Below are 27,454 nucleotides of genomic sequence, written 5' to 3' on the forward strand. Positions count from 1 at the left end.
CTTTTTAACAGTGAGGACAATTAATCAGTGGAACAGCTTGCCTTCAGAAGTTATAGGTTTCTTCATCCCTGGAGATTTTTAAGAAAAGACTGGACAGCTATGTGTCGGTCATGGTATAGGGTTTCCTGCTTGAGAAGGAAATTGGACTAGAAGACCTCCAAGATCCCTTCCAGCTGTATTTGATTGATTGAAACTAATGATGGTTTGCAAGAATGGAAAGATATGGAGAGGTTGGATGAATGGCAACAGTTTCAGTTGTTTTGTTTTTTTGTTTTCGGTGTTGGTGTTAGAGTATGTCATTGGTTTACTTTCTTTGCCTTTTATTTCTTACTCCTTTTTTGCTCTCTGCATTATGTTACTTATCTTAAAATGGAACAATGTGATGGGAATGTAGGTATGCTTGGTGGCTCATATCCAGATTTTTTTCCCATGCTAAATTTAATAGTTATTGTTTATTTTTCTGCATTCATCTTACTATGTTTCTGCACTCTATTGTTATTTATAAGCAACCCTAATTAATGGGTTTAAGAATTATTACTTAAATTTATTATGTTTCTTGGGATGTCCACATGCTTCATCAATCTTAGAAAGTCAAAATAATAGCATATCTTGAGGGTTTTTATGATATAGTTCATCTTATGACCCCCAGAATATTGTTTCAGCAGCCAGAGAATGGTGTCTTCAAAGTCTATTTTCTGCTCACATGCAAAAGATAGAACAAGCCACTTTGAAGTTAACTTCTACCTGCAATATTCTATTTGCAATACCGCTATTGCTGTCACTTAATACTTATCAAGTTCCAACATTTAATACAATGCTGAATTGATGTTTAATGATATCAGACTCTTTTTTGCAGGATAAAATCTAATTAATATTTTGATTGGATTGCACTGTCATTTGCTAGTGCTGTTTTCCTGTTTCAGGCTCCATTTTTACATTGTGAGTGGAATGGGTATTTTTAAAATTGCTATACTTTTTATTGTTGCTGTTGTTACACCATGATTATCAGCAACAGATCTTTCCAGCAATATAGATGCCATTTTTGGTAACACTTTTTTTTTTGTCTTTAACCTTTCTCATTCCAAAGTGAAATTTGTTGTTAGAAGAAAAATGGAGCACATCAATAGAAAGCAACAGTGTGAGTAAAGGAGCAAGTATGTTTTGACTGGCAGCTTTCTGTTTGGCTGCCTTTTATGAGGGGAGGGAGAAGTGCAAGAGAAAAGCAACATATTCCCAGTTGCAGACAATGTTCTATAGATCAGGCTTGCACAATTCATTCAGCACCAACCAAGGCATGCACCAGAAAGCTATCCTGTCAGAATGCCACAGCTAATATGTGCATTTAAGTTGCTTTTAATTATCATAATTTGCATATCATTCCCTGAGCATGGCAGATGTACAACTCCATGTCAAACATGATACTGTTATTTTTGCAATATTCTGAAGGTGCTGTTCTCAAAAACAGTATTTTGGTTTAAAAGTCTCATTGTTTTCAAAATTGTGAATTCACCTAGGCTCGATTAAAGGCACTGGAGTCCCTGATGGTGATATGGTGTTCTTTGCTAATCCTTCCCTGGAACATTTCTCTGGTTTTGATGATGCAGTATAGGAAGACTTGGTGTGTGTGTGAATATTTATAATAAGGTTTGATTTTGCTGGCACATTTGGCATTTTGTATTCTGTTTGTCAGTGAATTTTGTATTTCCCATAGTTGGTGTTTTGTGGTAAAAGTATGACTTCATATTCTAGCTTTCATAGAATAACATGAATAGCTTAGAGTTAAACAGGACATTGGTTGAGCCTGTGACATAGTGGTCAAAATACACCATGATGACTGGCAAAATGCTTTATATTATTTAATTAGGATTTGCTAGGAACCTTATGAACTTCTTCATAAGGATTAAGCATTATGGGAAAGTCTCCCCTGACGAAAACTATGATGGATGGCAGAGATCAAGACAAGTAGCCCTCAGCTTACAACCACAACTAAACCCAGAATTTATATTGCTAAGTGAGAAAATTGTTAAGTGAGTTTTGTCCCATCTTGCCACATTTGTTTAGTGAATCACTACAGTTGTTAAATTAATAACACAGTTGTTAAGTGAATCTGGCTGGCCCATTGACTTTGCTTCTCAGAAGGTAACAAAAGGAGATCACATGATCCCGGGACCCTGCAACCTTCATAAGTATGAACCAGTGTTCCAACATCCGATTGTAAATCGTGTGACCATGGGGATGCTGCAAATGTGAAAAATGGTCATGTCACCTTTTCAGTGCCATTGTAACTTTGAAAGGTCACTAAATGAACTGCTGTAGGTCAAGGACTACCTGTATCTCTGTAAGATAAATAAATAGCAAAGAGCATGGATTAGTAGAAGATATGAAATAAAGAAAAAAAAGATATGTCATGTGTTTTTAAACTGAAGATAAGGAGAAATGTAGTGGAAAATAGATGAATCAGATCAGTTCTAGAAAAAAAAAAAGTATTCTATGTGAATGTTATCCAAGGGGGAAAAGGTCCATGTGCCTTTAACTCATGGCAACGAGAATATGTGAGAGAAGAACTTGTTCCATTCATGCCATTTTTAACAATATGTGCCTGAAGATTCTTCTGTACAGTACCAAAAGAACTTAAAATTGAATGGCAAAAGACTTTTAATCTAAGCAGGGAATGGATGCTGTTGGGTTATATAAGCAATTTGGAGTTGATCATCTATTCTTTCTCTGTGTGAGAGGAATAAAGGTGGAGACTTTCTGGGTTGTACCAAGTGATGGTCAAAGATATAGCAATAGCAATAGTACTTAGGCTTATGTATCGCTTTATAGTGCTTTACAGCGGTTTATAGAGTCAGCATATTGCCCCCAACAATCTGGCTCCTCATTTTACCCACCTCAGAAGGATGGAAGGCTGAGAACAATCCTGTGCACATGCCGCACACATCTGTGCATGCATGTGCAACCCCTGTGCGCCTCTGCGCATGCATGCGTGACCCACCACATGCCTCTGAGCATGTGCACACAATCCCGCACACATACAATGCACCTCTGCATATACATGCCAGATACCTGACAATTAGCTGGCTGGTGGGAGTTGTGCACACATGCGCAGTGCACCTGATCTGGGGCGACAGCTTGCATGCCAGCAGAAATGGCTCTGTGTGCCACTTCCGGCATGCATGCCATAGATTCACCATCTTAGGTAAACAGATCAGAAAATTACCTAGCAAGTAAACAGCATTAGCTATAACAGTTAGACTTATATACCACTTTACAGTGTTTTACAGCCCTCTCTAAGCAGTTTACAGAGTCAGCATATTGCCCCCAACAATTTGGGTCCTCATTTTATCCACCTTGGAAGGATGGAAGGCTAAGTCAACCTTGAACCTGGTGGGATTCGATCTGCCAAATTGCAGGCAGCTGGCTGTCAGCAGAAGTAGTTTGCAATATTGCACTCTAACCACTGCGCCACCAAGGCTCAGTGAAATTATTCTGCGCCCTTGTCCCCAACAAGAGAAGGTAGTGGGCTGTGAGTATGATGGATGAGTAGGTGATGGCAGTTGGGTAACTGTAATCAAAAATTCCGTAATGCAGGTCAGAAGTGATCCATAGAAATCTTTTGGTTGTTAAGTAGGATTAAATGGCCCCTCTGGGAGGGATTTTATGGGTTAGGGGAGTGGGTGTTGTGGAGGAAAATTAGGCAGACAGTGGTGATTGGCAGAGAGAGATATTGGCAGATATGTGGAAGAGAGCTACTCACAGGAAGGCAATCTTGATGTTTCAGCCTACAAGACTTTTCTACTCTGTCCACTTACTGGACCCTTGTCTCTGGCTGCTAGTACTGAAAGCTAGGTTGGTCTGCATTGTTAATATTGTTAATATTGTACTACTATTTATTTGCTAGCTGCTCAAAGTCACCATGTTGAGATGTGTAACCACATGGATTATTTCACTAAATAAATATGTAAATACATTTCTGCTTGCCCCATTTGGCATGGGCCACTTGTATGTTTTTGAGTTACCTAAGCATTTTATGTTGTTTTACATCACCTTTCTTTATTTTAATAGACTGTAGCAAGTCAGAATTTTGAATACATATATTATTTATTTTTGGAATATATGACTTAAATGTAAGTCATATGACTATATAAGAAGTGAATATAAATATGAATATACAATATGTTTGATTTGCTTGCTTATGATGAAATATAAAAAATGAAGGATAGAAGGATGATGAAAGGCTCTGAATGTGAGACAAAACATTTCTTGATAGTTTTGCATAGCAAAAAGATAGGAAAGAATAAATCATGAAAAAATGGACATGGATTGAAAGATCAGTGATCAATAAGGATGAAAAATGGACATGAAAGAAGTGAAAATGCAGCAATGCAGGACAAGAAAGTTCAGCTTTGGTTCCAACAGAATAAATGGGAAGTTAATATGAGGAAATAGGACATGGAAGCTGCTTGGAACAAATTGAAAGAGTTATGTTTCAGAATAACAGTAGTATGTGGAGTTCTGCTAATGGGAACTATGGAACTGTTTGTTTGAAAGATGAAGTGAAAGAGTCTGTGGATGAGGGGGGAAAAGAATAGGAGACTGATTGATCAAGAAACGAGGAGAGAGAAAGTTACTACATAATGAAAGAGAAAAGAGCAAACAATGCAGACCCAGAAATCCAGGGACAGTTAAGTTTTTAAAAAGCGAATTAAAAAAAGAAGTAGTTGGAGAGATTCCAACACACTAAATAAAATGGAAAAGAAAATTGATGAAATTATTTTGGATGAAATGGTGAAAGAATGCTGGAACACATCCTTTATAAATCAGCATTATGTAGTGGAATTGAAACAAATGTTAAGAGTGGTAGCATTCAGGACACATGATAAAAGGAAGTCATAAATACTATCAGAATTTTGAAAAATAGTAATACTGCAGGTGTAGATGAGAAATAGTTATATGTCAATATAGTTTGATTATGGAATGGTTCAGCAACCTGTTTCATTTATTTCTGATTCTATGATTGAGAATTGGGAGTCTGCTATATTTGATCCCTTTTACATACACAGAAATAAAAGTGAAGAAAAGCTACTTACCTAAAACACAGTGAGCTTGGTTAATTTTGCCTGGGAAAGTGTTTGGGTTTCTAACTGAGAGGACAAAAGCAGTGACAATCTGCAATCTCAATATTTGGAGGATACAAGGTGGAACTATGACAGTGTGTGTACCAGAGATCTGTTCCTCAGTAACTTATTGAGAGAAAAATGTTGGAAGAAAGCTTACTATATCTTTGTGGCTTTAGAAAAAAAAAAAAGGCCTGAATAGACCTGAGTTATGGAATGTTTTATATGAATATGTCTTTAACATTTACTGCTGAATGAGATAAGAGTGGATAATGATGAAAGTAATGCATATCTGAAAATAACAAGAATACTTAACACAGTTCAGAATTAGACAGGAAGAAAAAAAAAGATGTTTAATTTTCCCTTGTTTGTTTAATGAGCTTCTGGACAATATATTGTATAATGAATACTTGTGACGGCATGTTGATTGTTAGTATGGTCATACAGTATGTACAGTTTTGCATGGAGATCATGTAATGTAAGAATTCAAAGGATTCCAGTGAATGCTAAATAGATTGAATAATGGATTGAGAAATATGGTTTTTAAACTCAATGTATTAAAATCAGTTTTATGTTGGACAAAAAATTTGAGTGGATTATTGTAAGTTATACATAAAAAGAAGTAGATGATTTTGTGTATCTTAGAAGAATGTTTATTAAAGATGTGACAATACAAAAATTTTAAGATAGGTGTCAGGATTCCGGCAGTTACCCCCATTTAAATCATGAATCTTGAGCCAAACTTCCAAAACTGAAAAAGGATTTATTTCTATGGTCTTTTTAGAGTTGCCAGTAGGTAATGAACAAAATGTTGTTTTTTGTGAGAAATGATTGCTTGTTGTTATTACTACTACTATTACTACTACTACTATTTATTACAGCTGCACCACTCCAAAAGACTCTTGAACGCAAATGAAAATGGCTAGGTATACTATATAACATGTTATATAGATGGGAAAGTTAGATATGTCAGGGAAAACATAAAATGAATTTGACTGCATAACAAAAAGGTGCATGAGTAGTAAAACAAAAAGAAATAGGGTTGAACAAATGTAATTATTGAATATTGAGTGAATGTACTGAATATAGAATACTGTTTCGGAGGGCTATTGCAATATTTCTATAATATTGGGTAATTTCATTTTGAATGGCTTTAAGAGGACAAGACGAGGGAAAAAATAACAACCGTCATCTTACATATTATGAATCAAGTGACTTATTGTTATAATGCAGTATTTGTCATATGTTTCCCTAGAGCAGTGATGTTGAACATTTGGGCTTGGTATGGCAAAAATTCAGAAAATGCAATTCTTTACATATTCATTTATTTTTTAAAAAAACTACAGTCCAATCTTGTGTGTGATCCCCAGGATATGCCAGGCACTGCTTACTTTCAGGCGGTGTTGTCTCTTTTGTTAAAAATCCCCTGTGGAACTATGTGAGACAGCTCTAGGGTCACACAAGGTTTTCGTTCTTGGTTTTGGAGAATGCTTTTCTGTAGCCTCTGTAGCCTTCAAAAACCATGTGAAAGCATATCCTGTGGGGCCATGCAAGACCATGGCCCTTTTGCACAACTTTCAGAGAGCCTGCAGACTGCATGGGGCTCCACCCCATTCTCCTGCAGCTTCTAAAAATCGTGAGTCAATAGGATATACTTTTGAGAATAGTGCTGGTGAACACTGGTGTTTTGACCTAAGATATCATGATGTGTCACCTTTGATGCATAGGTTCTCCATCATCTTGACTCAGGCTTCCATCCTTCTTAGGTGGGTAAAATGAGGACCCAGATTGTTGGGGGTAATATGCTGACTCTGGAAGGGCTTAGAGAGGTCTATAAAGCACCGGTGAAGCGGCATATAAGTCTATTGCTATTGCTATTTTCCATAATAAATCATTCTTATTTTAATCCCAAGGATTAAATGGATGCCTTAAGTTTCCCAAATAAGACACTTATTTAGTTCTTTAAAACTTCTGAAATTTCCCCAAAGGGAATCTGTGTCTGCCCATTTTTCAAGTGCAGATCTTGAGATGTCAGAGAATAACTTCTATGCCCATCAACCATGAGGCTGTGTCCTCTTTCTTACAGTTATGATGGTAATTTGCAGCAACTGATGAGAGTGATTAGTTTCTTATTTAATTTAGGAATGAAATATAACCCTATAGTTATCTGGACATTAAAAGTGTGGTTCAGTGAAAGTCTGCCTGAAGTCTTTCTTTGAATTTTGCACACTGCCGTCTCTGCAGACTTATTTCACAGCTCAGTACAGACACTTATTCCATTGTCTAATTCCTTGTCCTAACAGAACAAAATATATTTTCAAGAAGACTGGGAAGCTATGGAAATGTGGTTCAAAATACCGTACACTTTAATTAAAGATACATTTTTTTTGAAGACCATTCATTTCAAGTTGTTTCAGCACTTTCCTAAATAGCCTGTTCTTCTGAATTGAGGCCAAGAAAGCAATTACTTTGTCAGCCTCTATATTCATGGATATGACTTTTTAGGCAATCTGTAGATGCAGGTTTACTGACAGAATTATGAAAAGCCTTGGAAGGGATTCTGCAAACATTTCAAAATAGCTTTTCAAGAGCCACAACAAGATGAAAGTAACAGCAAGACAGATTCAAAGTACTTTGTTGAATATTCATTATTATACATTACTATCTGTCTAGCTATTTTATATAGAAAGGGCCTTATGCTGCTGAACAGTACCTGAGTTTTATTTGATTCTGGCAAGCAAACAACTTTTCTAGGCAATTTATAATATTGATTCTCATATATAGTAATTAAAATTCTCTCTAGCACTATCCCAATATAGATTTGGAATGGTAACATATCCATTCCTTCATAATAGCATTCCAAAACTCTAACTCACTTCATAGTTCTTGTTGGAACTATGTAGTTAGTACATTCACATTCCAGCTCTGTCTAGAACCAGGTATCCCCCATTTAAAATAATGGATCTATTAATAACAAAAATAGCACCAACCTTTTGGGCAACTTGTGTGAAACATGTGAGATGACACATGTCATCTCAGAAAGTCTGATATACAGTAGCTTCCAGAATCTCCTAAGGATCACCAAGGCCATTTCCCCAATTACGACCAACAAAATCTTCCAATTTCACCCAGATATCAGTGAAGCAATATAAAGCTTGTACTTACTAACAACTTTGGGATGATTCTAGAAGATGCCTTGAATCACTAGTGGAATCTTAAATCTGCCATTCTGAAGTAGGTGCAGTTTGCTATTGTCTCTCTGGCAAGGTTCTCCAAAACAGCTTCTCACTGCTACCAGGATTAAGGTTATTTATTCTTTCCAACTGAATGGAATGTGGAATGTTGGAAAGAATAGAGTGGGAACAAATTTGTTATGGCAGGAGAAACTTAAAAAAAAAAAAAGATGGAGATAGGCGAGATCTAGCCAGGGGCTGTGGAGGAAAAAAATCCCAGAAAAAGAAATCTAAATATATATGTATATTCCTACACCATAGCAAGGGATAGTAGTTTGGAATTTCATTGACTGTTTCATTTTAAGCTCCCCCTTCTCTTTCCTCTAAGTCATCTGATCTGGAATAGGGTTTTTCCCCCTCCCAAGGGTTAGAATGAATTCCAGAATCCATGCTCTCCACGCTTTCCCTACCTCCTTTCTTTTTCCTTTTATAGCCTTTCCTGGTCACCATATCTAGAACCAGTTTTTGACTGTGGTGTTTTGGATGTCACACAAAATTTAATGCAGCCCTCAGATTGTTTCCACCTCCTGGTTCAAGGTAAAATATGATAATCTACATCACCTTTGCTATTCAGTATGTTCACAATTCTTTTTTTCCTTAAAGAACTAACTACTTTCACTTAATTTCCTTCTAGAATTCTTTTTTCCACATCCATTTGTGTGCCTTTTCAGAATATGTGTAAACAATAATCCTCATAATAATAGTAGTTTTTCCAGCTGATGAGACAAGCTGCAGTCCAGATACAAGAAGCAGCCAATTCATTTACTATTGGAGACTTTGATAGGAAAAACTAGAGGGAGAACACAAACACTGCTTTAGTCTGCTTTCATAAACAGCTCCTTTGGCATATAGCCCTTGAGACCATCTCTCTTCTAAGCACATAAAGGGAGCTGGTCATTGCTAAAAGAAAAACACTGACAAATACAGACATAGAAAATAGGTTGCAAGGAATCAACAACCTTGTTTGATCCTACAATTTGCTCACATTCTCTTGATATCTTCTAAATCCTTATCCATTTACAGCTGCAACCTGAGGGTATAATAAGATACTGACTCTTACATGGACAATAAAACAGATAATCAAATTCACAAGGGATGTGTTGTCAGGCTTTTTTCAGCACCAACAATATGTATTAATCTTCGTCACTGTTTTCCGAAAAGGAGGTGACAGAAACAAATCTGTTTCATAACTTGGCTCTATTAATGAGCTTCTGGAGTGGGGTGCTTTCCATTCAACACCTTTTTTACTTTAAAGATGTTAGGTTTGCTGCTGGATAAATATATACTCCAAAGTTTTGAAATCATCAGTGCACAGCTAGCTGAGATGTAAGAAAACAAATTCGGATTCTGACCTGAACTTCACAGACCAATTATCTACTTGGAATCATGGGAGTTTAACAAACAAATAGCAACTCCCACTGAGCCCTTTCAATCAGCAGCTTACGGCTGATTCAGTTGCATCTGAGGCTTTTAAGCTGATCAATTCGTAATCACAACACACACACACACACACACACACACACACACACACACACACACAGAGGGAGGGAGTGAGGGAGAGAGGGAGGGAGAGAGGGAGAGGGAGAATGCTCTTAGACTCTTGTCAGTTTCTTTGGACACCTTTGTTCAGAGCCTGCTTCAAAATCATTCCACCAAGAAGTGTGGAGAACTGTTTTTATTGACTTACTACTTGTAAAATGTTTATCGCTTGTTAATTTATATTTACCCCTCTGCTTATGCCTGCAAATCAACATCACTTAGCACAGTTTGGTTACACTTTGTCCAACGGAAATTACAGGAGCCTGCTATGGGGCTAAAATGGAGGAAAGCAGAGGAAAATCGATACACTGATGATTAAATAGATCGTAGTAAATTCACGTCCGTAAGCTGCAGCATGAAGACATCAGTGTGACACCTGGCAGCTAATGTGCTTTCAGACAGTTGTAGAACATTTGAGAAGAAAGAAATACAACAGGAAGGAACAAGCTATTCTAAGACATCTCTCCCTGACATGTATAAAACATTTAACCTTCACTTTGCTATTTGACATCATGCTTGCCATTTATAACTATTGAAAGAAAGTGTTTATTTTTAGTCAGGTAAGGATTATTGTTATGTGATGCTTCTTTTATGAGTTACTGAATTATTATTTACTGTGACACGTAATTCTGTCTCGCTCACTACTGCCTCCTATTTACAAATATTTAAACACACATTTTTTTTGTAGTAAATCTCAGGTGTATGGCAGTTTTTTCTATGCTGCCAGCATTAATTAAAAGACAAATAGCAACTGACACGTTTTCTAGATATCACACTCAGAACTGAAAATATTTAGGTCAAATCCCACAGCATTTAAACAGGTGATAAGAATATATACTGTTGTGCTGTGCGATAGAAATAAAAATATACTGTTCTAAAATAATAGCATTACAAATTTGCGCATTTTACTATTATTTAACATTTAAAAACATACATAAACACTACCTTTTTAATTGCCCAGTTATTTGATATGCTTAATTGTCTCAAAACAAGTGTTAAAGGAATAGACTTGTACATGTCCAGAGGGGTCTATTATAGTTCACCATCAGTGAGTTTTCATCCATCTTCCAGCAGCAGACTAATAAGATTAAAATTGTTGGATGGTTTTCTCTATTTGAATCTGATGGAAAGATACAACCAATACCTGCTTCCATACAGTTTCCATTCACATGAAAGGGATTTGTTTTGGAACACTCATACCAATACTTCAAAGCGCATGGATAATATACAATTGATACAGAGGCACCTTGGACTTCATTGGCTTAATAGCAATGAATTAGAAAATGTGTGGCCACTTTAGGAGCCCAACAAGTGTAGTGTTGCTCTACTGGGCTGTACTGAAGCATAACTTAATAGTAGCTTAAATACAAGGATTCTTCCATAATAGGTATTCTATCCTTGGGCCAAGTTCTCTTCTTCCTTTGCTAAACTGCAGAAAAATTCACTCCTGTCCTGACATCATACAAATATGCCTTTCCTTGTCCCTGCCAGCTACAGCCAGTATTATAAAAGAGTGCATGTGCTGTTTTTTTTTTAAAAAAAAAACAAAGGTACTTTTGTAATGTTTGCACTTTGTAATTCTGCATTCAGAGCATGAAAATAAATATTTTGACCTATGCATAATATTCAGTTTTAGATTGGTAAGCCAAAGCATTTGGGATTCTGATTTAATCACTTTTCTATGTAATTATAGATTCCATAAGCAATTGGCATATCAGATCTCTTAAGCACGTCAACTTTACAGTTTGCTAGTGCATGAACTGCAGAACTGTTAAGGTTTTTGAATAGCATTTGTAAGTATGTTAAGGTATTGCAGGTGAATATCTTGTTATTTGTCTGGAGTTATAAAGGATGATTATAATGTATAATGTATTCAGTGTCTAAATGTTATTTTTGTTCATCACTAAGACTCTTGATCTCTCGATTCTTGGCTATCCATCCTTTTGCTATTTTAGATGCAAGAAAGATCCATTTTCCAAACTGAAATAAATAAAATTGGACATGTAGATTTCAGGGAGGGGGAATCAGCTATTTCCAGACTGAGAGTATATATGACAAATTTTAGCTTCAGGTTAATATTTATCACTGCTGTAAGTTATAAACTCCTGGAGAACAGGGTGGGGGAAGTATAATGGAAATGTTAACAGACCCTTAATTATAGAGGCTTGAAACATGGAACATAACAAAAAACCTTTTAAAGTAAATATACACTGTTAACCTCCAGAAGACTGAACTTTTTGTATTCTGCATGGCAAGTCAGATGAATGAAGTCAAATAAAAATGAAAATTTCTCTCAAGCACTCTCTGTGAATTGAAAAAAAATCAAAAGAGAGACAACATAATATTTGAAAGATTCCCTTTTTAAAGACTCTGAATACCGTTCTAATGCAATTTACATGAGCCTTGCTGCTCCTTGCATTTTTCTCTTAATTATGATGTCTATTGGGGGCATTGATGGATTTGGTAAAACACAAATTAGTTGTAGCTTTAATAAAAAGCACAATCTTCATGTAACACATAGAAGAAAGACTGAAGTAATTTTGGTGTAAAAATTCACATCTTGATAATGGTTATAACGAGAAAGAATTCATGTCTATGGACTTTCCTGGATTTATCAGTTTGTGTTCCTGACTATATAGTTTTCAAGATTTACTAGAATTGCCACACTGAAGGAGGAAATAAAATGCAAAGTGACAGAAGAGATAAAGAGGAGAAAATGAAACAAAGTGCATTTTTATAACTAGACTTCTATGGTTTTTTTTTTTACTATGACAACAAGGCTTAGATTATAATTAAGTATTATTCCTGGCAAATGTAGTTTATGGAAAGGCATTGGCCAAGGTGAAGATATTCATTTTAATGGAAGGGTGGGCCATTCTTGGGAATGCCTTATCGTCTAAACAAACCCAAGGCATGCAATAGGATTTCCATATGAAAAATATTTTGCCATCCATTCAGTTTCCCACACACACTTGTCAAATGGGAATTATCACCAGGCAAATTGGTAATTGGTATTGCTTGGTAATTGGTTTCATTATATTATGTGACAAAAAAAGATGGTATACTCTACCTATGTGTTTTAAATAATACGGCATTCACAATGCCAAGCACTCCTTTGTGGTCTTTAAGGGCTAACTAGGCTGAACTTGTTTGAAAAGCCATTGAAAAGATTTCTTTCCTATTTAGTAAAACCTGATTATCTCAGTAAATGTGCAGAGAGTAGACTCTCCCCCCACCATCTACCCAGTGGACATAACCTATTTACGTGAGCTTCTCTTGGTAAATATACTAAATTGCATTTACGAATTAATTGCCAGGTCCTAGTTTGTTAAAATAATAATAAAAAAATGTCACACCAAGTGAAAAGCAATGTCACTCAATGACGATTTTACACTGCACTAGATCAATCCCAATACCAGTAAATGGATATTATTAAACAGCATGGGGTAGTACAAACTGGGAAAGAAAACTTGTAGTGTACTGCCTCTGAGCAGACCTGGCTTGCATGCTGTGACAGGGCAATTGTCGACAAGCTTTTTCATGCCAATCTGCCGCTTTTTCAACTCTAGATGCTATGGCAACCAGGGTTTAACAGACTAAGCAGCTAACAAGCTTCCCTGATGGAATTGTCTGCTTGTATGATTGCCTTGTCTTACTGAAAATATAAAATAGAATGAAGATGCTTGTGGACGTTTGTCAAACTGATTATAATTTGGACACTTGAATCATAATTGCCTGTTGTATATTGTGCAGCACTGACCAGCGCTATTTTTCTACCCTGTCTATAGAGGACACAAGTATGTTTTCTCTATAGAAAGGAGAGGTTCTGGCAATTTGGAGTTGGTACATCCTGGTGAGTATGGTTAAAGGAAAGGAAAGGGAAAAAGGAGAGAGAAAGACACCACCAGGACTGTGTCCTAAGCAATGAGGTACTAGAGAAGTAGTATGACTTTCTTCCACAATATTTAAATATGTTGCCTTTTGAGTTATGCAGTGATGACTGGCTGTGAGATGTTTTTTTAAAGGTTCAGAAATTGAATTTATGGAAAATGGCAACACTAATAAGCTTTGCTACCATTATTACCACACACACACAATTTTTTTATAAGGGTGTTGGAGGAAAAACACTCCCTTTTCCCCTTCCTAAATTTATTCAATATTAACAATAAAATTGGTGGTACTCAGAATCTAATCTATAAACTAGAAAGCAGAAAATATTTAGTGAAGTTTTATTTTGTTCGTCTCTGAGAATCTAAGAGATCAGCAAAGGCATGTTTTTAGTTTGGTAGTTAAGTAAAGTAGGGAAGAGAGCTGATATGCCTAGTTCTAGAGATGCAAAAGTGGCAAAATAGACCTGACATATTGCTGGATTAAGTCTATTAATACTGCCCTCTGGTGACATGCAATTGGGCATTGCTGACAAGCATAACAGAATCTTGGATAGTGGGCAAAATATCCAAAAATGTCCAAACTAGTACACAAAATATGAGAGCCTTTAACCAATTTGTATACAGCAAATATGTTCCCCAAATTTTTCTTCACCATTCTCCTTTGAAAATGTAGATATCTGTCATTTTTAGACATTTAACAACATGTAAAGACTTACTGAATATTTCCCAAATATGTGAGCTCAGTATTTCATATCCCAGAATATCTATTCAAATATTTGAGTGGCATTTAATTATTAGGCAAAGTGTTATTGATCTGTGAGTTAGTGAATTATGCTTAATATGTTTAATGTTTGACAGTTCACAGTTATTTCATGAGATGACTGGTGAAATCATAAGAAATAGTCTTGTCTCAAACAACTAAATTTCAAATGTTAAAATGTTCAACTTTCATATTAAAAATGGGAGAAATTGAATTTTTCAAAAAATTTGAATACTGCAGTTGGAAATTTGTGAAATATTTCAAGTCAAAGTTAAGTCCATTTCTTTATATATGTAATCTACTGAATAGTTTTACTACATATTAAAATAATAGGTATCACTATAAAAATTGCTACTTTAAAAAGATTCTGAAAGTAATTATTTTATGATCTCCTTACCATTATAATAATCAATGCTATGATATCATGTAGAGGAATTGAATAAATCCATACAGAACAGGTACTCTGTAATTAGCTCACTGAACAACATGGCATCTCTATCTTCAAGCACTCAATTTTATTAGTCTAGATGTCCCATCAAGAGTGAATATTCAAAAATATTAATATAGACATTACTGTAACATTGCAAAAACTAAATATCAAAAATTTCTGATATGGGAGAAAATCAGTATTAGAAAACTAATGTTAGGCCATTTTTCTTCCAAATATAGTAATATTTATAGAAATTGTTTATTCTATACTTTGATTTCTCATATCTCCTTGTATCAGAGGAACTCAAAGCAAAACAACTTATAAATACAGTTAGATGCAATTCTGATGGATCAGACTTTCACTGCATCCAATATGGGTAATGGGTTTTCAGGAACAGGAGAAAGAGCTACAATTGAAACAATGGTCAGATAAAATAAATCTGAACAGAAGCAGATACATAACTTGAGAAAATGTCTCAGACTTGAACCTCCCTAGATTTCTTGTAAATAAAGGCAAGGAGGTGCAAAGCACTTTCAGACTTGCAAGATTCTGTTCCCGTCATCCTATAATAAAAGTAGTTTTAGTATTCATAACTTTGATTTTTAAGTTTGATCTACCTCAAAGGTCTGACATATGTGTACATGGAGGAAAATGCTTCTTATCCCCTTCTTCTATGTGTATATGTATTTGCATTTTGTGTATGTTCATATATGCACATGAAACACTGTAGATAAGAGCTGGGTATTAATAGAGATGATTGACAGCAACTAAAGAAAAGAACAGCAAGATTCCTAGTACCAACAAATGCCATGCTAGCTATCCATCAGATAAACAGAGTTGCGGAACTTTCTGGTACATAGACCCACAAAACATTTATGGATACTCCGAAGGCTTCAGTAAAGGACTTTGCTCTTTTGCAAAGTCGATGAGATCGTATCATACAATTTACACAAATTTTCCACAATATTTCCACAATTGTGGTCACAGAAAATTCTGACATCTACAAAAGGTTGTTCATGCTGTGCTGAGGAAATAAGTTCAAATATAATTATGGTATATGATGATGGTCATTCTCTTTTTGCATGTTACCTTCAACCTAAGATGAACCATTAATTGTAGTCTAATAGGCATATGAGATGGAGAGAATACTCCACACCTTTACACCACTCTGATCCAGTGTTTGGTGATGACATAGTCTCCAGCCTTTCTCTGTTTGAGCTGATATATCAATTGAGATTCTATCAGGAAAGAGATTGCTTTTCTATAACTATTCATCATTCTAGTGATCAGGTAGAAGGATGTATAAAATTCATGATGAAATTTTGGTGGCACAATTTCTGCCAGTTTCCCTGCCCCCCTCCCCCCAAATAAGGATTAAAATGGAACCTCTCTCATTCCCACTATTAACATTCCTTGGAACTTTGAAAAAAAAGCTCATAATCAAAACAAAAATTGCTAACATTCAGAATGACAGAAATTTGACAATGTGGCTTTATCTGATTTTTGAATATTTGGGAAGAGGCTTCCAAAGGCCTCTTGCATCATTTCTCACCATTTAGCCACATTCATGTTTCCAGTCTCATTATCAAGTGTTGCCTGGTGAAAAGAAAATATTATGGTTACCAACACAAGGAAATTCACCCTTCTGTAGCAGAATGGTAAAACATGTTTTACAGTATTAATTGGAAGTAGACAATCTAGGCCCATCGTGTTAATACTTTCAGTACTATGGAAGTATGTGTCCAAACCCCATTCAAAGGACAGGATTTTATGTTCAATACCTAAAATAATTATGGAACAGCTTCTCAGAGAGATTCTCCCATCCTTACCTATTCAAACCCTAAACTCTACTTTACAGGAATTTAATCTAGCTTCATCAAGTAGTTTTAACAATCATTCATTTTTTTAAATGAGCAAATTTCCCCCAGGTCATATGACATTTTCTCTAATAAATAAATTTCTCTGGAATTTTGCCACTTTTACCACCCTGCAAAGAACTCATAAAACAAAACAAAAAATGTATGCATTTTAAATTAATTCAATCTTTAATTATTCAGCTCAGCTCAGCTGCTTTATTTTCTTTATTTAGTCCTATGTAGTAACTATTAATGCTGTTCAGACTTTTTTGATTGTTCTTAGGGCTCTTATTTTTCATTCTATTAAGTTCTAAAGGAGATTGTTAAGGGGGGTAATATAAATACTGTAAATAAATAATTAAATATTCTTCATCTCTATGAAGTTGATGATGCTTTACTTTACTGCAATGCTGTTTAGGAGGGACTGCCAAAAAACCTCTCAATTTTATTTCAATGCAACCTGATAACTGCATATAGATGATAGGTGACTCATAATCTTATCCTGTAGGTATTTAACAATTTCATAATGTTAGTAATTTTGCATAAAGTGGGTCTCAGTTGGAATAAATACATAATTAAGTGACAAACAGTTGATTCACCCACAGTCATTAAAACGATTTAACATATGACAGTTTTAAATGAATTCTAAATACTTACATTTTTTCCATTAATCATACAAAGTCATTTTTAACTATCCAGGCCACATGCGTAATTTAATACCCAATAATGGAAATGAGGTAGCTCTAGATCTTGGAGATCATGGGTGTCAAACTCAAGGCCTGTAGGTCAGATCCACCCTATGGGGTGCTCACATCTGGCCTGTGGGGCTGCCCTTTAAACAGTGAAGTACCAGCCCATGGTGACTTTGCCAGTGAAAATGGAGCTTATGCAGACCATACATCCCCCCCCCCCACAGCTCCATTTGCACTGTCAGGAGGTTGCAGGAGGTTGTCACGGCCGAAAATGGCGCTCGATAGCCTTTTTTGCTGGCAGAGCGGTCAGGCCATCACAGAAGCCCCCCCCCCCGACATGAGTGATGTCATGTTGGCCATACCTACTCTGGCCCCCTGAGGTCAAACACAACCCTGATGCAGCCCTCATTTAAATCGAGTTTGACACCCCTGTTGTAGATCATCCCTAAAGGCTCCTCTTTACTAATCCTTCTCTTGGAGTACAAGAGAAGTTTAAATACAGCTGAAGTTTCTGTGCTTTATCAGAGAAACTAATTTACTTACCTATAGATTTTCCCATCATCTTATAACAGGCCTTGGAACAAGGCAATAAAGAATGAAAAAAGTGTACCTGAAACAGTGATCTCAATTAAATGCTACAATCAATCAAAACCACAATTGAAGTCCACATTTAAATGACTAAAATAAGCTGTATGAAATCAGTTAACTAAAAACATTAACCTTAAGATAGAATCAAGCCAGCTCAAATAATACATGCAGCAAAATAATGTAACTAAACAGCTCATTGGTATCACTGGGAAAGTACAGTATCTAAGTTCATAAAATCCACTAATTAAAGATGCTGGGCTTCTTTATAGTTTCATGAAATGCATTAAAAGAATTATGTTAATAAAATTATGTTATGAGTACAAAAGATTCAGATATGGAACCATATTCTATCCAGAAGACATGGAATATATATTTCTGATGTATAGAATAGAATAGAATAACAGAGTTGGAAGGGACCTTGGAGGTCTTCTAGTCTAACCCCTGCCTAGGCAGGAAACCCTACACCATTTCAGTCAAATGGTTATCCAACATCTTTTAAAAAGCTTGCAGTGTTGGAGCATTCACAACTTCGGAAGGAAAGTTGTTCCACTGATTAATTGTTCTAACTGTCAGGAAATTTCTCCTTAGTTCTGAGTTGCTTCTTTACTTGATTAGTTTCCACCCATTGCTTCTTGCCTTGCCTCAGGTGTTTTGTGTGTGTTAAGAAGTGTATGTATTAAGAAGTCAGTCCAAATGCAAATGAAGTCTAGTTCTTCCCTTGGATTGACTTCTTAACACATCAGAAATATATATTTCATAGCAATAATGTATGAGTCATGAATTTTCTGGTGTCAGTAAATGTTGAATTATTTACAGGTAACCAGGCAATTTACAAACCTCTATTTCAGAATATTTAACCTTTATCTTGTCTAATATAGCAACATTTAGCCTTGGCAAGAAACATTGTCAATTAATTGGGTCACATTTCTTGTACACAACAGTTGCATTTTAAAGATCCTACATAGTAGGAAAAAGGTAAAAATAAGTTCTTTAAAAATAGAAAACAAATATTCTTGCCTATAAAACATTATTATGTAGACTCAATTTCAATTTTCTTTTGGAATATGCCTCAATGGGCCAACTATTCTGCCTGTGCATCTGTCTATTTTTCTGTCCATTCATCTATCCATCCATCTGTCTGTCCATCCCTCCATCCCTCCCTCCCTCCCTCCATCCATCCATCCATCCATCCATCCATCCATCCATCCATCTATCCATCCATTAAAACTTTAATTTATTAAATCCTGTTAATATGATTATCCCTATGAATATATCTTCTCCTTCTGTCTCTTTAATATGTTGAAGATTTTCAACAGTGAACATGAATCCAGAATCATCCAATAGATAAATGGGACTATGCAAATATGAATAAATTTAATATTCAAGAGATCCAAACTTTTCTATGAAACTAATGAAGAGATAATCTGGTCTCCCATACCCTTTCTGTTGGTTCAGTATATGATTCACCAAAACTTCTTGATAATCTTTGATCCAGATGCTGGCCAAGATCAGGCATGGATTCTAGATGGAAATCTATTAGACTGGATATTTATAAAACTTAATATGGTGCTGAAACTGTTGCAATCCAAAACTCATTTTCTGGGTAACTGTCTAGAAACTACACACCAAAATTAAAAGGGGAACAAGTATGCTTTCACCCATATTTCTCCCTCTCTCACATCAGGTACATCCATCTATCTTGACTGCCATAATGTCAAGCTGTCAGTGGTCCTATTCCTGGGAATTTATGGAATAAGTGATTCCTTATAATCAGAGGGCACCATTTAGCAATGGATGGTATAAAAATAATTTTTTTAGGCAAGATCCTGGTGCTATAGCTTCTGCCATGTTACTAAATGAACTAGAGATATGGGAACTAATGATGTTGCCAAATTATCTGACAGTAGCCTCAATTGCAACAGAGGATGAAGTGAAAGATAGGTGGGGGAATTTTGGCATTTTGATTGCCTCATTTTTTTTTCATTTTATCTCAATGTCTTTGGAGAAATAAATCGACAAGGCATTTGAAACTGCAGTGTGGTAACCAGGACACATTTCTGCCGTGCAAAAACCTTCTAATGTGCGTAGTTAATGATGTATATAGCACAATACATTAACATTACTTTAATGTGTTCAGTGGTACAGAAGAATGCAATAATTAGGCACGGAGGGATTCTTTTTGGAGCAGTTTGATGAGGTGGTCAATTACCTGTGCTATATGACAGCAAGTGGTACGACTGGTTTAACTTAATAAGTACATTCTTGAAAGAGGCCACTGTGGTGTACATTAGTTGCACTGGAAAGGTTCTCTTTTGGTATTATAAAAGTAAAGCCTAAAATATCAATTAATTTAATTTGTTTGGCATACTTTATGCTTTACACATCACCAGATTATTTTCTCCAAATATCATATATTGTGAATTGAGTATGCATTAGAAATACGAAGAACACCATTAAAATTTTGTTTCAGGTGGACGCTTCTGATTATTTAACTGAGACTGATAAGAGAAGAAGTGGCTTCATCTGAATTTGTCAGGGATGCCACTTTTTGATGGTTGAGAAGAGTTTTTGATGAAATAACACATACTGGTTCGTGCAGGATTGTTCGATATATTTTTCTTTTTACATTTGATTTAATGAATAGATTTTTTTTGGTTGTTGATATCCTAGCATTAAATGATAGAAACATATTTTTTACCCAAATAAATTCATATTCTTGTCACCTACTACCAGTACTTGAAAATTTGAAACATTATTCATAATTGAATCTTTTTTTAACTGAATATCTTTTAAAGATAAATTTGTTTTATTCTTTCATCCCACTATTTAAAAGGATTTTCACATTTTTATCTTCCAAGGAATTGTCAATGAGAAGCTTAAACTGCACAGACTATACATTAAAATCACTTTACTTTTTAAGCTGTCACGAACTGTTTCAAAAAATGCTAAGTTGCTATTGTTTAATGTCTGTCATTTTATAATGCTTTAGAAGTTATCTATCCTGTAAAATTATTAACTGATGCTAAAATTGCCTTGTAAGTATTAGGACAATAGCAATTTTGTAGCAGCTGGGACACTGCCAATGTAAGATAAGTACATTTTGCTCGGTAGATTCATAAAGTGCTTTGAAATGGTTTGTAACTGATGGATGGATGCATTTTCTAAGTGTGGAAAGCAATATTTTGTAGAAGGAAATGGCTTGAAAGCTGACACACATGCATGCAAATGCCATTCTCTTCAGTAAGTAATTTGCTTTTTCTTTCAAAAGCATAAATGGCATAGTTAGACACATTATTTTGTATATTGCATATAACAATACAAGATGCACAAAAACAGCAAGTACAAAACATTTCATATTGATAGAGGAACCCATGGCTGTAGTATATGATTAGCATAAATGTATACACACTGAAGTAATGCCTTTCGGATTAAAAAGTGAAGCAGAACGAAAAAAAGTTCCTCTAACTTCAAGAAATGTAAATATTAATTTTATTTTTCTCTTTCACACACACTTCTCTGTTTTAAGGAAATCATTAGACCCTATTTCAGTAAAGTTGGTCTAATGATCATAAGTTTTTGCTTAGAAAATAATTGATTATTGGAATGAATAAATATGGACCTTTTTTCTTGTTCCAGCTTCCAAGTTGGTTTCCATTTTACACTATTAGTCTGACAGGAAAAAAAGTAAATGAGAAAATAGCAATGCACATTTCTTAGGCCTATGGAATCTACAGGACCTACATGGACCTATATGCTTGTCTTTTTTACTTCTTCTTGGGCTTTATGAACTGTGGAATTTTGAAGGGGTTCCAAAATATCTCTAGTACATTGTATACACAGGAGTTCCCTTCACTCTTCTCCCCTAATCTTCTGTTCACTCACCTGAATTTATTTCAATTCTTGCTCCAATCTACTAGAATAGATTTGTTTTCATGTATACATATAGAAGATGAAGAGAGAAAGAGTTATTTGGACTGCTTTTCCTCACCACAATTACTGTTGTTCTGTGAGCTGTACAGAGTTGTTTTAAGATGGGTTGCCATACAAACCTTTTAAATGAATACAAGTAGTTCTGACTTACAACTGTTCATTTAGTGACTGTTGAAAGGTACAGCAGCACTGAAAAAGGTGACTTATGGACCATTTTTCATATTTACGACTGTTTCAGCATCCCCATTCAGGGTCACGTGATCACAATTCAGACCTGTGGAAGTGGACTCATATTTATGATAGTTGCAATGTCCCAGGGTCATGTGATCAAATTTTTGTAAAGCCAATAGGGAATCCAGATTCACTTAACAACCGTTTACTAACTTAACAGCTGCAGTGATTCACTTAACAACTTTGGCAAGAAAGGTCGTAAAATGGAGCAAAACTCACTTAAAAATGTCTCACTTAACAAAAGAAATATTGAGCTCAGTTGTGGTTGTAAGTCGAGGACTACCTGTAAACAGTAAAATCATTGGATAGACCCCTCTTGTTTCTCCATTTATACATTGTTTAATACAAGACATAAATACAATTCTTGTCTGTCTCCAAAATAATTTAAGGAGAATCATTTAGAGTATTATATAATAATTATCCAGTTTACAGAGAAAATGGAAATACCTGTCTCACATGAATTTCTGAAACATGAGCAAAGATTCAACAGAACATTTGAAGACCATATAAGCCTTCCTGGGAAATGTTTTTTGCCCAAATCTGATATCACAGCCCTTAACAGTTATGTTTTTTCCCCTCTTAATTAAAAAAAAAAAGTCATGTCAGGAACAGCTCTTTGTAGAGAAGTTATCAGTCTAACCTGTTAGGGTTTAAATCACACTGACTTTAATGACTGTACAGAATAATTCAGAATATCGAATTCTTATAAAGTAGAATGGCTGGTAAATGATCACCAGTGTATTTCAAAATTCAGCAGCATATTCATTTTTTTTTTACCTTCTCAGATTTATCTGCCTAGCTGTTATGCCAAAGAGATTTCTCGTCTATTTTGAATGAAGCAAAAAGAAATATGCCCAGATTAACAAGGTCATAAGCATTAATGGATCATAACATATATAATCATAATGTTCTACAAGTGCAAGGAAGGAAGAACCAATAATTTAAATACAAGTTGTTCTCAGTAAACTATAACCAAATCATATAATATGAAGCACAGGAGGAGGAGGGGAATTTGAATTTTTTGACTTTGTTACAATTGAATATTAGAATATCTTAGGGTTACCTTGTGAAAATGCAACATAGCAGTAACGGGAAGTTCATTAAGATATATAAACAACTAGATTGTTTGGCCATCACATTACCCATAATTAAACTGATCATAGTAATTTTTTTCAGACGCATTTGTATCTTTGAATTTTGGAAGAGGCTCCAAAGATTCTTTAAAGTGTTGCTAGTGATAAAAGTGACAAAGGTACAAAATAGGTTAGTATAACAATTGACATAACTATTTTTGTCCATAAAAGAGCAATAATAATAAATTGCACCAGGAAAATTTAAGTATATTATTTGAGATAGCTTCCACCCATGAGCTGCCAATTACTTATTTGTGACTTAGTATTTATGCTAGGAGACTGATGATTCCTCTCCCCCACTCCAAATGTTTCTGAAATGTGACTAAGACTTAAATGACTTAAGATGGAATATTCTTTTTTTGTACACTTAAGTTATCATATGGGTTCCTGCTCTGAGTGCCAACATCTGAAATTAATTGCTGGCATAAGGATCAGGACATACTCAGTAGTTGCAGTGTAGTCTGTTGCTAGAGACATTTAATTGGACCTCTTCTATTTACTTTTTTTGAGGTCAATATAGAAAACAGTGTTATTCTAGTGAACATATGAAGTGTTTTATTGGAAATCAATGATACTCATATGTTGCTGTATATAATGCATTTAACACATATTTTTATATTGGGTTGCCTTTAAATCAAGTTATTTCCCCATACAATCATTCCCCAAACCAGTAAGATTTGAAGGAAGTCATGACTAACTTATTTATTTCAGAAGGATGCTAATTCACTCAACTGTATATTTTTGATTGAACTGATATTTAAAAATTGTTTTTAATAGCCCTGGGCTAGGGATGCATAAATGATTCAGTACTTTTGGATGTGTAGACTAGAATGCTGATTTTATTTTTGATCTTTCAAAAATAAAAAATAATCAGAATGCACATAATTTGATGAAACCTGTGTTTTTCAGTTTTACAGTAACATTCCTGCGTATGGAAGTGCAAGTATTAGATAAATAAGGAACTTTAGTGGCCATGTATTGTAGAAAGATCTATTGCAAAATGCATCTTATTAACAAAAAAAATGCTTACCAAATTGGGAAAATATGATAAAAATGCATAAAAAAGAGACATAGACAACGAACTACATGCAAATATTTCTACAACCTTTGTGTGCCAGGTGCATAGATGATGGAACTAGTTTGCGTGGGTGATGGGGTAGTAAAATGAGGTATTTGTTGAAACTAAATGAAATTTGAAAATCAGATGAAATTGAACACAAAAAATAATAAACCAGTCAGGTACATTTGAAGGGAAAGGATATCAAATTTGCTCGTCTCTGCCTGGACATTTTCTAGAAGCTGGCACCAGATCAAGATAGGGAGTCTGTTCTTTTTCAACAGTCTTTGTGCCTTCAGCAACAACTGGCATAACAGACTGATTTTACTTCTGATTTTTACTCAAGAGAACCTGGTCAGGATCAAGGTACATTCACCTAGTCTTACCTTCCTACTCTTCCAGAGATGGCTTTCTCTGTGCTTCTTTCAGTGATGATGAAGTGTTTTTTTCTGGTGAGTCTGGTCTATCAGGACAACCTGATACAGAACCAGAGTTGATATTCAGCAGGTTCTGACCAGTTCTGGAGAACCAGTAGCTGAAATTTTGATTAGTTCAGAGAATCAGCAAATACCACCTCTGACTGGCCCCACCCCCATCTATTCTCTGCCTCCTGAGTCCCAGCTGATCGGCTGGGTCTACTTTTATTGCCCTGCACAGGAGAATGGAGTGGGAAAGCAGGTTAGCGGGGTGGGGGAGTGAATGGGATTTTGCAGTAACCTTCCCCTTGGAATGGGGAGGGAATGGGGATTTTACAGTATCCTTCCCCTGCCATGCCCATCAAGCCATGCCCACAGAACCGATAGTATTTCTTTTTTAAGTTTTTATTTTTTAAAACAAACATATGAACAGAATATAAAAACATAAAACCCTCTTTCAATTATATACATACAGTGTGTCAGTTGGTTACAATCTTTTGTGCTATCCTTTTTTTACCATTACAAGTTATATAAATTCTCACCTTATCAGTCTAGCTTGTGCTTGTATAATATCAATTATTAAACATTCATTTGACTATTTTTCCATCATTTTATATGAGATATTCTAATTTTCATTATGATTTAATCTTATACATTTATCCAATGGTTATATATTTTATATTGTATTCTTTATCAGTCTATTAACTTTTATTGTAAGGCTTACTAATCTATTTCTTTACCATGTCTATTTATCTAACCATTGATAAAATAAATCCCATATCATATACAATTGTTTATCTTCTTTCGGCACAGTCCATGATTTTCTTAATAATTTCCTCCTGCATAGATGTTTTTTCATTTTTCCAATTCTTAGTAAATACAATTCTAGTCGCTGTTAAAACATTTACAATCAAATATTTCAATTCTTTACAATATATTTCTGGTATAATTCCCAATGAAAATATCTCAGGTTTACAGTCTATGTGTTGTTTTGTCATTTTTTCCAACCATGTGTGGATTATAGTCCAATATCTTTTTGCATCCGAGCATGTCCACCACATGTGGTAATATGAACCAGGTATCTAATGACATTTCCAACATTTATCCGATTTATTCCTGAACATCCTCGCAATTCTCGTCAGGGGTAAGTGCCACCTGTAAAACATCTTATACAAATTTTCTTTATATGCAGTTGACATTGTCATTTTATAATTTTGAGACCATAATTTTTGCCATTTATCTAAATCAATCCCATATCCGAAATTTCCCCCCCACGCAATCATTGCTTTTTTACTTGTTCTTCCTCTAATTTAAACTCTAGCAAATGTCCATAAAGTTTTTTTTATTACTTTTTCATCAGTACCTGTCAAAATTTTATCTAAATCAGTCAACTTATCATAGATACCTTCTGTTTTAACATCTTTATCAAATCTAGATTGTATTTGCAAATATGAAAATCAATTCATTTTTGCACCTTGTTCTTCCAACGCTTGCATAGATTTAAGTTCACCCTTTTCATTCAATATCTCACCATATCTAACTGTTTGTTCCTTTTTATATATTATTGGATAGGAAAAAGCTTCAATAGTAGATAACCATAGAGGAATTTTTAAATAATATTGCTTTTTTATCTTCTCCCAGTTTAGAAACAATGCTTCTCGAATATAATGTCTTCTAAAGTACCCCTGCATTTTAGTTCTCTTATACCAGAGGAAGGCATGCCACCCTAACAGCAGGTCATGTCCTTCTAAGTTCAAAAGTCTAGTATTCCTTAGTGTTATCCACTCCTTTACCCACACCAAACTAGTTGCTTGGTAGTATAATTCCCAATTGGGCAAAGCAAATCCTCCTCTAATTCTTGCATCTTGTAACAATTTAAGTTTTATTCTCGCTTTCTTCACCTGCCAAATGTGTTTTAGCACTATTTTGTTTAAATCTTCAAAAAATTATTTCCCTAATCTGATTGGAATTGTCTGGAATAAGTATAAGATTCTAGGCAATACATTCATTTTAATTGTAGATATTCTTCCAATCAGTGATAATTGTAAATTTTCCCATTTTATCAAATCTGTCGCAATCTGTTGTTTAAGTTTGAGATAATTGTCCTCCTTAAGTGTGCTACATCTTGGTGTTATACGTATCCCCAAATACTTAACCTTGTTTCTGACCCGGATCCCCAAAACTTCCTCCAATTCTTTCTTTTGTCTTACTAACATGTTCTTTGCTAAAATCTTTGTTTTATCTTTATGTTTTCAAACCTGCTACTTTCCCATACTCTTCTATCTTTTCTATCAGTTCAGGTGCAGACTCCAATGGATCCTCCAATATAAATACCAGGTCATCTGCAAAAGCTTGTAATTTATACTCTTCTTTTTAAATTTTCATTCCTTTTATTTCTTTTTCTTCTCTGATGTTCCTATTCAGCACTTCCGGTGTTAACACAAACAACAGAGGCGACAGTGGACAACCTTGTCTGGTCCCTTTTCTGTTAACTCTCCATTTATCATAACCTTTGCAGTTTGTTTATAATATATCGCTTCTATGGCTTGAGTAAATTTTTTACCAAAGCCCATTTGGTCCAA

The sequence above is a fragment of the Notechis scutatus genome, chromosome 1 (assembly GCF_049901735.1).
Source record: "Notechis scutatus isolate UNSWTSFEM ecotype Mainland chromosome 1, rNotScu1.2, whole genome shotgun sequence".
Classification (NCBI taxonomy): domain Eukaryota; kingdom Metazoa; phylum Chordata; class Lepidosauria; order Squamata; family Elapidae; genus Notechis; species Notechis scutatus.